Source organism: Mya arenaria, chromosome 7, assembly GCF_026914265.1.
Source record: "Mya arenaria isolate MELC-2E11 chromosome 7, ASM2691426v1".
NCBI lineage: Eukaryota > Metazoa > Mollusca > Bivalvia > Myida > Myidae > Mya > Mya arenaria.
In genome coordinates, this window is record NC_069128.1 from 41241604 (window position 1) to 41255051 (window position 13448).

Below are 13448 nucleotides of genomic sequence, written 5' to 3' on the forward strand. Positions count from 1 at the left end.
TCTTAAATGGAATGTGTTTAAACTTAAATATGGGAAGGATACCTGAGTAACCTGAATATCCTTTATATGTGTGCATCTTCATGGGCGCGTCTATAAATGCATTGCAAATGATGTAGGTTTTTGTACAGCACTGCTTTGAAAACCATGGATCAGACATAAAAAAGTAACCCGAAACCAGGCGTTAAATTTCACAATCGCGCAGTTTACTTACGCATATAGGCGAAGGAAACATAGTCATGGTAGACGTATGTGTGTGTGCGCTCGCACTAGTGCGCGCGCGCGCGTGTGTGTGTGTGTTTGTGTGTGTGTGTGCGTGCGTGCGTGCGTGCGTGCGTGCGTGTGCGTGTGTGTGTGTGTGTGTGTGTGTGTGTGTGTGTGTGTGTTTGCGTGCGTGCGTGCGTGCGTGCGTGTGTGCGTGCGTGAGTGTGTGTGTTTTGTCCAGAAACTATCATGCAAAGTTTTTGCGTACTTGACTTCAGACTTTATATACATAAATATATCATAGAGGAGAAGTGCAGTACAGGGGAACCATAACTCTTGGTGCAGTGTTTTTAGTTATGCCCATTTTAATTTTTTTGTACTTTGTACTTTCTGGAGCATAATTTGAAACGTCTTTGATGCATTGACCTCAAACTTCATATACATACATGTTTTAATAAGGAAAAGTCCTATACACAAGAGTCATAACTCTGGGTGTAGTAATTTCAAATTGTATCCTTTTATAACTGTTCATTTTTTGTCTTGAGTATTACTTAGATATTATTTGAGGTTTTACCTTTAAACTTCAAATACAGATATATCTCATACAGGAGAAGTGCAGTGCACAGGTACCATAACTTTAAGTAAATTTTGTTTTTAAGTTATCACTCTGTTAATTATCATACTTATTGTTTGTCTTCAGCATGACTGGAAAAGTCTTTCAGATTTTGACTTCAAAGTTCATATTTAGAAATATCTCATTTAGGGGAAGTGCCCTGCACAGAAACACTGACTCTGGGTGCAATATTTGTTTAGGTAATGCCTTGTGTGAATTTTCAATGTCATCCTTTTACGTTAAACGACATTGATACTGTTCTTAATTCGGTTGGGATTTTGTCCACTTATAAACGCTATGTAAATTTATTTATGTAAACTGTTTAATAGTGAAATTCAATGCCTGAATAAGCGACAATAGCTCTGTCGTATGCATGATTTTGAATGCAGTGGTATACAAAAATAACATTATATATCATTTGCAAAACATTCATAAACGAGATGATATAATATGATAAAGTTGTTTTGGTAACCCATCCATAAATAGTCTGGATGCAAAGTATAAACCCATTGCATTTAGTTTATTTGAAATATGCAGGCAATATGCAGGTATAACCATGAGTGGCCCGCTACACCCATATTTAATGAGGCTTAAAGAGGAAAGGTGATGGTGGTAGTTGTGGTAGTTGTGGCTGTGGCGATGATGATGCTAATGATGTTGATGCTAATGTTGCTGCTGCTGATGATGATGTTGTTGTTGATGATGATGATGATAATGATGATGATGATGATGATGATGATGATGATGATGATGATGATGATGATGATGATTATGATGATGATGATGATGATGATGATGATGATGATGATGATGATCCTGCTGCTGCTGCTGCTGCTACTCCTGATGATGATGATAATGATGATGGTGCTGATGATGATGAAATACTAATATCAAATCTCTTATAGACACCCGTCTCCATTTAAAGTATTTGAATTATGTAAAAAAAAAATCAGACCATAACTTCATATATCAAATTAAAAAGCCCCTGTTGGCAACCTTGGTTTGTTTTATAATGAGGGTAACTAGAGTGCGCATTTAAATTTCTTTTTTCATTGGACTGGGACATCCTGGTACTGTTTTTTTTTATTATTATTTATCTTGTTTTCAGCAGTTGAATACCCACACAAATATGCGTTTTAAGCCATTTTATATCGCTAACAATATCAAGTTGCATTAGTTTAAAGCTGCATTCTCACTGATTGAACGTTTTGACACCTTTTTTATTTTTTGTCTTGGAACGAGCCGATTTTCGCGAAAATGCATGCAACCAGTTATATAAGTCTGTTGACAAAAAATAGAATGCACATTTTTATATTTAAGTTAATGTTTTATGCATTTCTCTTAAACCCTTAGTAACGGTTTAAGCCATAAAACATTAACTTTTGAACGAAAATATGAAAACTGCGATCTGATCATTTTTCCGCAATTATTTATCATTGGTTTGCCGATATTTACGCAAATATTTGCTCCTTTCAAGACAATCAATAACATAAGTTGTAAAGATGGTATATCTGTGAGAGTGCAGCTTTGAATGCTAAAAGCTGCAGTATTGAGGAATGAAATTATTTGATACATGTGTTAATTTTCAAACAATGTAAAAAAAAGTAAACAAAGTAAAAAAATCAATGTCACTAGACAAGTTAGAACGCAAATTGTACAAGTCAGAACGCAATATGTACAAGTCAGAACGCATTATGTACGAGTCAGAACGCATGGTGTACAAGTAAGAGCGCAATATGTACGAGTCAGAACGCATGAAGTACAAGTCAGAACGCAATATGTACGAGTCAGAACGCAATATGTACGAGTCAGAACGTAATATGTACAAGTCAGAACGCAATATGTATGAGTCAGAACGCAATATGTACAAGTCAGAACACAGAATGTACAAGTCAAAACGCAAAATGTACAAGTCAGGAAGCAATATGTACAAGTCAGAACGCAATATGTACGAGTCAGAACGCAATATGTACTAGTAAAAACGTAAATATGTACAAGTAAGAACGCAATATGTACTAGTCAGAAGGCAAGATGTACTAATCAGGACGCAATATGTACGAGTCAGAACGCAAACTTTACATGTCAGAACGCAAGATTTACAAGCCAGAACGCATGATGTACGAGTCAGAACGCATGATATACAAGTCAGAACGCAATATTTACAAGACAAAACGCAATATGTACAAGTCAGAACGCAATATGTACAAGTCAGAACGCAATATGTACAAGTCAGAACGCAATATGTACAAGTCAGAACGCAAGATGTACAAGTCAGAACGCAATATGTACAAGTCAGAACACAATATGTACAAGTCAGAACGTAAGATGTACAAGTCAGAACGCAATATGTACAAGTCAGAACGCAATATGTACGAGTCAGAACGCAATATGTACGAGTCAGAACGCATGATGTACAAGTCAGAACGCAATATGTACGGGTCAGAACGCATGATGTACAAGTCAGAACGCAATATGTACGAGTCAGAACGCAATATGTACGAGTCAGAACGCAATATGTACAAGTCAGAACGCAATATGTACGAGTCAGAACGCAATATGTACGAGTCAGAACGCAATATGTACGAGTCAGAACGCAAGATGTACAAGTCAGAACGCAATATGTACAAGTCAGAACGCAATATGTACAAGTCAGAACGCAATATGTACGAGTCAGAACGCAATATGTACAAGTCAGAACGCAATATGTACAAGTCAGAACGCAATATGTACAAGTCAGAACGCAATATGTACAAGTCAGAACGCAAAATGTACAAGTCAGAACGCAATATGTACAAGTCAGAACGCAATATGTACGAGTCAGAACGCATGATGTACAAGTCAGAACGCAATATGTACGAGTCAGAACGCAATATGTACAAGTCAGAACGCAATATGTACGAGTCAGAACGCAAGATGTACAAGTCAGAACGCAATATGTACAAGTCAGAACGCAATATGTACAAGTCAGAACGCAATATGTACGAGTCAGAACGCAATATGTACAAGTCAGAACGCAATATGTACAAGTCAGAACGCAATATGTACAAGTCAGAACGCAATATGTACAAGTCAGAACGCAATATGTACAAGTCAGAACGCAATATGTACAAGTCAGAACGCAATATGTACGAGTCAGAACGCAAGATGTACAAGTCAGAACGCAATATGTACGAGTCAGAACGCAATATGTACAAGTCAGAACGCAATATGTACAAGTCAGAACGTAAGATGTACAAGTCAGAACGCAATATGTACGAGTCAGAACGCAATATGTACAAGTCAGAACGCAATATGTACAAGTCAGAACGCAAGATGTACAAGTCAGAACGCAATATGTACAAATCAGAACGCAATATGTACAAGTCAAAACACAAAATGTCCAAGTCAAAACGCAATATGTACAAGTCAGAACGCAATATGTACGAGTCAGAACGCAAGATGCACTAGTCATAACGCAATATGTACAAGTCAGAACGCAATATCTACAAGTCAGAACGCAAGATGCACAAGTCAGAACGCAATATGTACAAGGCAGAACGCAATATGTACAAGTCAGAACGCAATATGTACAAGTCAGAACGCAATATGTACGAGTCAGAACGCAATATGTACAAGTCAGAACGCAATATGTACAAGTCAGAACGCAATATGTACGAGTCAGAACGCAATATGTACAAGTCAGAACGCAATATGTACAAGTCAGAACGCAATATGTACAAGTCAGAACGCAATATGTACAAGTCAGAACGCAATATGTACAAGTCAGAACGCAATATGTACAAGTCAGAACGCAATATGTACAAGTCAGAAAGCATTATGTACAAGTCAGAACGCAATATGTACAAGTCAGAACGTAAAATGTACAAATCAAAACGCAATATGAACAAGTCAGAACGCAATATGTACAAGTCAGAATACAAAATGTACAAGTCAGAACGCATGATGTACAAGTCATATGTACAAGTCAGAACGCAATATGTACAAGTCAGAACGCAATATGTACGAGTCAGAACGCAAAATGTACAAGTCAGAACGCAATATGTACAAGTCAGAACGCAATATGTACGAGTCAGAACGCAATATGTACAAGTCAGAACGCAATATGTACATGTCAGAACGCAATATGTACAAGTCAGAACGCAATATGTACAAGTCAGAACGTAATATGTACAAGTCAGAACGTAATATGTACAAGTCAGAACGCAATATGTACGAGTCAAAACGCAAAATGTACAAGTCAGAACGCAATATGTACAAGTCAGAACGCAATATGTACAAGTCAGAACGCAAGATGTACAAGTCTGAACGCAATATGTACATGTCAGAACGCAATATGTTTAAGTCAGAACGCAATATGTACGAGTAAGAACGCAATATGTACAAGTCAGAACGAAAGATGTACAAGTCAGAACGAAAGATGTACAAGTCTGAACGCAATATGTACAAGTCAGAACGTAAGATGTACAAGTCAGAACGCAATATGTTCAAGTCAGAGCGCAATATGTGCAAGTCTGAACACAAAATGTGCAAGTCAGAACGCAATATGTACAAGTCAGAACGCAATATGTACGAGTCAGAACACAAAATGTACAAGTCAGAACGCAATATGTACAAGTCAGAACGCAATATGTACGAGTCAGAACGCAAGATGTACAAGTCAAAACGCAATATGTACAAGTCAGAACGCAATATGTACGAGTCAGAACGCAAGATGTACAAGTCAAAACGCAATATGTACATGTCAGAACGCAATATGTACGAGTCAGAACGCAATATTTACAAATCAGAACGCAATATGTTAAAGTCAGAACGCAATATGTACAAGTCAGACCGCAAGATGTAAACGTCAGAACGCAATACGTTAAAGTCAGAATACAAGATGTACAAGTCGGAACGCAACATGTAGAAGTTAAAACGCAATATGTACAACTCAGAACGCAATACGTACAAGTCAGAACTCAATATGTACAACTCAGAACGCAATATGTACAACTCAGAACGCAATATGTACAACTCAGAACGCAATATGTACAACTCAGAACGCAATATGTACAAGTCAGAACTCAATATAAAAACGTCAAACGCAATATGTACAATTCAGAACGCATTATATAAGAGTTGGAACACAAGATGCACTAGTCAGTATGCAAGCTGTACAAGAAAAAGACAGCACGTCAGAACGCAATATGTGCGAGTCGGAACTCAAGATGCACAGATCAGAAGGCACGATGTACAAGTATGAAAGCAATATATACCAGTCAAAACCCAATATGTACTAGTAAGAACGTAAATATGTACAAGTAAGAACGCAATATGCACTAGTCAGAAGGCAAGATATACTAATCATAACGCAATGACATGACAGAACGCAAGATGTACAAGTCAGAACGTATCATGTACAAGTTAGGACGCAATATGCACGAGTAAGAACGCGATATGTACAAGTCATAACGCAAAATGTACAAGTCGGGCGCAATATGTACAAGTCGGGCGCGATATTACGAGTCATAACGCAAGTTGTGCGAGTCACAACGCAATTTATACAAGTAAGAACGCAATATGTACAACTCAGAACGCAATATGTACAAGTCATAACGCAATATGTACTGTTAAGAAGGCAAAACGTACAAGTCAGAAGGCCATATGTACATGTCATAACGCAAGATGTAATATTTGCTTCATTACCCGTCTTGAAGTTTCCATGTCAAGAGTTCGAAAAAAACAACACTTTTTCAATGCTAACTTACCCAGTATGTATGAAGTGTCGTTTGGATATTTTATTTTGAGCCATATTAAACAAAGCACACGGAAACCAAAACGCAGCAGAAGTTCACTGCTTGGCTTTTAGAACGCACTTTCTTTTTGATGTATTGTTATTATACTTGTTTAATATGTTTGCTGTAAACTTAACAAAACCATTCGGGTGTCTTACAAATTTACAATGGTTACCGTCAAGCTTTGATACTCAACTACACTGAACCAAAAACACGTATTGGTACTTGATTACCTACGGTTATCATGAAATTGTAAATAGACTTACGCATTTTAAATGATGTAATGTATGCTACTCTTGGCCGTTATTAAAGTTATTTTAAACTTTATTATGAAGTTTAAAAGTGATCATCAAAATATTACAGGCTTTAGCGGACACATTGATTCTTTTGTTTATGGTCTACGGGGTGCGGGTAGGGGTAAGATTATTTACCATCGCCTCTCGGCGAGCAAATGGCCTTGATATGTTTTGTCGTGTTTAGTACACACTTTAAATCTAGGTTCCTTTAATAACGTAGTCTGAACCACCGCCGACGAAAATTCTAGGAAATGTTCTTACCCTCTTTCAATAGAAAATAAGATCATCACTTATTACAAAAAATGTATTTATTAAGGGTTTACGTCTGAGTACTAATGAATTGATCTGCGTACGACCACGTTGAGGGTTGGGAACTCCATTAAAAATCTTTATTAAAGTTCAAGAAGATTAATATTTTATCCCTTTTTAGCAATCAAAGCTATATTTTAGAAACTAAAACGAACAAAATCGACTTGAAAATGTTTTAGTTTCGGGTAGTATCGAGGAGTGTACGTAGTAGGTCCTTTATTATGTATGGTAGAGAGAGTTATGTTTAATAATTCACATTCATAGTCTGCATGCGCAGTTTATGTGCGAGCGCAACATGAGATGCTGTGCATTAAAGTTATTTTAGAAGAACATAAGTTGTAATATGTTATGGTACGTTTAATTGAACTGTTTTAATGTCATATTTACTTAACTAAACACGTTTTGTCGCAATGTGCAGACGATAATGTCATGGTCATGGTATCCGATCATTCTCCTTGAACATGTAAATAAGCTAGGGGGGGGGGGGAGGATATTTAAAATCTGTCCAACCTGCTGAAATGCTTAAACGCATTAAATGTCACCTGATCTCCTTTGTCATACACGAACATGCAATCATGGTATCACCATACGACCGAGTTAGTTTTCTATAATCAAAATAACGTGGGCCGATCTTTCCGAAACTAAATACACCTCATGAAACACAAAGAATTATGTGTTTTCTTGATTTGGATATACCTAATATCGCTATGTCATTGTCCTCTTTATAAAGTAAATAACCATAGAACTGTTCTGCAAAGTTGAGAGCTAATTTTATAAAACTAAGTCTGAATGTGTTTGGCCTTTATATTTCTTTAATTTATGTAACCTTTTTAGTGCTATGTATAATCTTGTTAAATATAACTTCTGCGTCTTACTCTTGTGTCATAAATCAATGCCTCACGCTAGGCAAGTCACGCGAGTTTCCATTTCAAATTTGCAGTTTAATGTTAAAGTATAGAGTTGTTTATTAATATTCAATATATTATTTAACAACTTAAAAAATGGCGCAAAGTAAGGACAAAGTAAATAGTGCACGTTGAATACAAACCATGACAGTACTGGCACTGATTTCTGACAGGGTCCTTTGCACTAGCGGATCCAAGGCCGGGGGGGGGGGAGTGCACCCTGGCACGCAAAATACCTAAAATCGTCCAACTTTATTAAACGTCAGAGAAAAACTATGAAACGTGATCAAAATTCATAATTTCGGACTAGAAATTGTAAAACCCAAACATCCTTGCCAATACTTTATACAATTTTTAATTTCGGTTCGGAGTGAGGAACAATGTAAAATATGTTATGCCCCTAAGATACGCCCCTGAAACGTCATTCCATGAAGTCGCCCTTACCTTGTTTTGCGATTTGCAAATGCGAACCGTCCCCCACCGCTCCGTAGACGGACGGTTTTAACGTTTAATTACTAGACCAAAGCGAGGATAGTAATGCATGTCCTCGCTAGCGGATTCGGTGGGGGTGCACCCATTGCGCTCCACTCCCACCCCTAAAATCATCCATTTTTAATTATATTGTCAAATTTGGACAAAAGGGTATTAAAATAAGCTAAGAATGCATCATTTCGGACTGTAAATTGTTAGAAATCCAAAGCTGAGTAACCCTGCCAACATTTTAAACCATTTATTAGTTTTGGTTCTGAGGTCGGGTATAATGTCAAAAGGTTTTGTCCCTACGTTACGCACCCTCTAACGTCCATTCCTGGCTCCACCCCTGGTACTTGTAATACGATTTTTGAGTCATATTTGCCTAATTATACGGTATCAATCATCAAAATAAACAGTTTAGTGTCATATTTAAACGTACTCTGTATACAACGTTTTAAAGCTCAGATTTAAAAAGTTATGATCAACTGTGTATCTGCCAAAACTTTGCCGTTTCTGACTCGCAACTAAAATTATTTACCCCGTAATGCATCTGAAAACACATATATTATAATTATTTGACTCTTTGATACCAAAATTGTAGAAAACCAACAAACAAAATTTAGAGTACAATCCTGGTGACAGTGAATCGACGTTAGTACAGTTGAGAAAACGTTAGAAAACCGATATAATATTCAATCGCCCACATGGACTCATACTAAGATAATAGATCATATATATTCATTGATAATATTGGTAGCATCACGTTATAAGGTTAATCAACAAATCATTCGACAGCCTTTGCAAAAGTTACGCACTCTCTAACGTCCATTCCTTGATCCGCCCCTGGTACTTGTAATACGATTCCAGACATGGAAATATGCGTTTTCGTGTAAAATTTAAACGTACTCTGTATACAACGTTTTAAGCTCTGATTTAAAGTTTGTGATCGACTGAGTATCTGCCAAAACCTAGCCATTTAAAGGGACTCGCTTCTGTTTTGGCAACTAAAATTATTTTCCCCGTAATGCATCTGGAAACATTTATTTTATGATCATTTGACTCTGTGATACCAAAATTGTAGAAAAACACTTTTAAGAATAAATTCCTGGTTAGAGCTTGGAGCGAATCCACGGCAGTACAGTAAAGAAAAGAAGTTTTATCCAATTTATTTGTTAAAAATATTGGTAGCATCACACTATAATTACAATCAAAATATCATGCTACAGCCGTTGCAAAAGTTTATATATACTCACAATAATGCTTTAATGGACTCATAATTGTAAAACTATTGTTGAATTAGTACGACAGTTTATCAATGTAACTGATACAACTTGTCAAGGGTGTACACGTAGACACTTGTCGATGCTGATGCTCATAAATCCTGAAAATAATTTAAATAACCTAAAAGTTTGCTCCTGTTTACAAAACCATTTGAAATGGGCGATTTCTAGCATAAAGTATTACATTTAAGATTAAAATTTTCACGAGATATTACATTAATACACATTTGAACGTAAAACTCATAAGTCACGTAAGGGACCTATACAGGCTCGTCATAATATACAATGGTAAGAAATAAGCTCACGGGAGGAAACTAGAATGTATGTAATAAAATGGATATCTTGAGTTATCTACCATGTTCTCACATTCCAGTATGTATCAGAATAACCGTTTTCGTGGGGTGAAAGTGATTCATTTCCTGATGTGAATAAAACACATGTTTATCGTTGAAAACAGCGTATCCTTTTATACAAAATAACTAGGGTGGATTGATAATATCTGTCATGTGTTCCCGTTCCGGATAGAAAAATCCGACCCGAGGGCACCTGCGTTGCCTGATAACGAGGCTTGCCGAGTTACCGGCTACGCAGCGTGCCCGAGGGTCGGATTTTTCTATCCGGAATGGACACACATGATATATATTTTTCTAGCATACCTTAGATTACATTTTTTTGTGAAGAAAATACATAAGAAGGAGCCTTTATGTACATTTTACCAAAAAGCGCGTGCGATGATGTTTACTGACGTCATTACGCGCAGTAATTTGTATCCACTGCATACGTCAATAAGTTCCTTCGATATCACGTCTTTTAAGGGTTACTTTCTTTTGTTTTAAAGGAATATTTTTTGTAAAGTTAATGTTAACGGAACTCACCTATTGAAATCTCATAACTATGGTTACAATAAGTGTTTAATAAAAGAAATTGAAAGTATTACGTCACAGCGCGTGACTCATCTGGCATGGGGGGATGCCAGATGGAGTTTTCCAGCATGGCTGAATTCACCAGAAATGCCTATCCGGTGTGCTAGAATAACTGATATTGAACTGATGGGATATAATGAATAGCAGTTATATTTAGGATATATATAGAGGATAGTTGTTTATTTTAGTGTAAGATCGTATTTCATTTCACAAGTGTCATAGAAAAACATATTTTCACGAGGGGCGAAGCCACGAGTGAAAATGTAGTTTTTTTATGATCACGAGTGAAATTAAATACGATCTTAAACTAAAAAAAAAAAAATTCTGTTTCTTTTATGCCTATTTTCGGAGTTTTATTTGTTTTTTCTTATTTATTTCTGAATTACCCCCTATTTGTAAAGGGTGGGCTTTACGCCGCTACCCGATGGGCGCCACTCATGCATAATTATAGCTGTGAACTTTTCTACTTTCCGTTTGCTGAGAAATGGTTCTCTGCTATTAATTCTTATAGCTTAATATTCGCTCGTTTTTTATTGCAAAGCTTTTATGAACAGTAAACAACGAAGTATTATGAGTGCCCATATGTTCCAAAAATAATAAAAACACTTTTAATTTTAAGATGGACATGAATACATAACCAAATTACTACGCCGCTATTTCAAGAATGAAAATTTGGAAAGTCAAATGTGTTAGCAAAACAAATGTGGATACTCATTGGATTTTAACCATTCTTCGTAGTTTAAGACTGCATGTACGCGTGTTTTTATAGTAACTTAATATTCAGTCATCTTACTGTCAGAGACCAGTCTGTTTCGCTTTAAAATATTTGTTTTCCAGATAAAGAGTAAATGCCACGCTAGTTTGTTGACACGTTTTGAGGTGTGGGTGGGGTAAAAAATATCGGATCTATCTGTAAATTGTTGTGTGAATTCTCCAGGAAGCTCATTTTACGTACTACAACGGTTAACAGTTCAAAATACATTTGAACGATGATATAAGATTTTATTTATGTTCGAACAGTTGTTTTTGTCTGTAATTTGTTTGGTATGAAAGCAAATGTTCGAACATATTCAGCTTCAAAGATCAGTAAAATGTTTGATAAACGGGATAACCGGTAATAAACGGTATTTTTTGTTAATTTCCAATCATATATTTATTGAAATTTATAAAATATTTCTTTATTTTTTTAACATTTTTTGACATAATTTACTGATGTCCAGTGTTCTGTTTTGATCAAGGCAAGTACATGTTACAACAAAGGAAATTAAAAGTAGTTCTGAAAGTTTATATTTTCACTCCTTATTTTGCAGTGAAAATATCAAATTGATATTTTCACTCTTGTTATTTCACTGTTAAAACCCCATATTTCATCGTAAAGCATGAACGAAATATTTATAACCACCAAGACTGGCTATTTTTTTAAATGCCATTTAACTTATATATATATATATGCTCATTGCTAATCCCATCCGATACGGCATGAACTCGGAAGGTAATTTCTATCAAAAGAACTTTGATTTCATCTATTCGAAACATATAAAAGTATAGAATGCTTATATTGTAATGCATTAGCATCCAAAAGGACATTTTGGTTGAAACATTGGAAACTTATTTTTCGTTTTCATATTTAAACAAAATAAAAACAATAAAACTGTTTGGTATTTTATTTATCTGGGCTTATTGTTTTGCTTATTCTCTTTTACATGCGTAGGAAGTTGTTTTCCATACTTGGTATTTAATGTGTATCTTATGCCAAGTGTAACGAATAACAATCAAAGATCTCATTTGCTGTATTGGTCTGTTATCTATCTCACGCTTTCAGAATAGATTTAGGATACTAGTAAATACCAACCCTTAATGCTTAATTACTGATGCTCGGAAATATCAACATTATAGTTTTCTCTTACATAAGTTTCAATACACTTTATATTAACGTTTCAATGTTTATATATATGAAAGCAAGCTGGGTAGTAGTGAAGATATCATTATAACTGTGAGGGTAAATAAGCATTGACTCCCTCACACCAATCTCTGATACCCCAGGCAAGGTTTACTTAATGAACATGTCATTAAACTAGATCTTTTTATATAAGATATACGTTTGTATGGATCAGGTGTTATTTGGTTAACAGAATAAGTTTTGTTATTTTTAACATCGTAATCTTAAATATGTTTTCTTTTTTGCATTTACAACTCGAATATAAAGATATATCAAGACTTGGACAGTTTGAAATTGAAACCCATATATTTTGATATCTGCATTATTTGTAAACCTGTTGTAAAGTATTTATTTATTTCCATTTATTTTAACTCTAGGTAGCGTTTAAACTTTGTTTATAGTTAAGACGACACATACCATAAACGCGAAGATATGATACTTCAGCTTAAGGTACGTCTGCAGTACTTCAAAATCGGTCATACCATAAAATCTTCCTGAACCAAATAGTAAAATTTGCACATCCAAAGCCTCAAGGTCACGCTCCTGATAAATATTTGAGCACAAACAAACAATGAGAGAAATGTCTTGTAATTTTGCAATAGTTAAGAAAGAAAGACATATAATTGACCAGTTTTATGAAACAAAAATATAAGTTGTTTAATTTCAAATGTTTCAAAGTGTATGTTAAGCCAGAAATGTAAATATAATTTAACAAAAATGATTTTTTTTTGCAA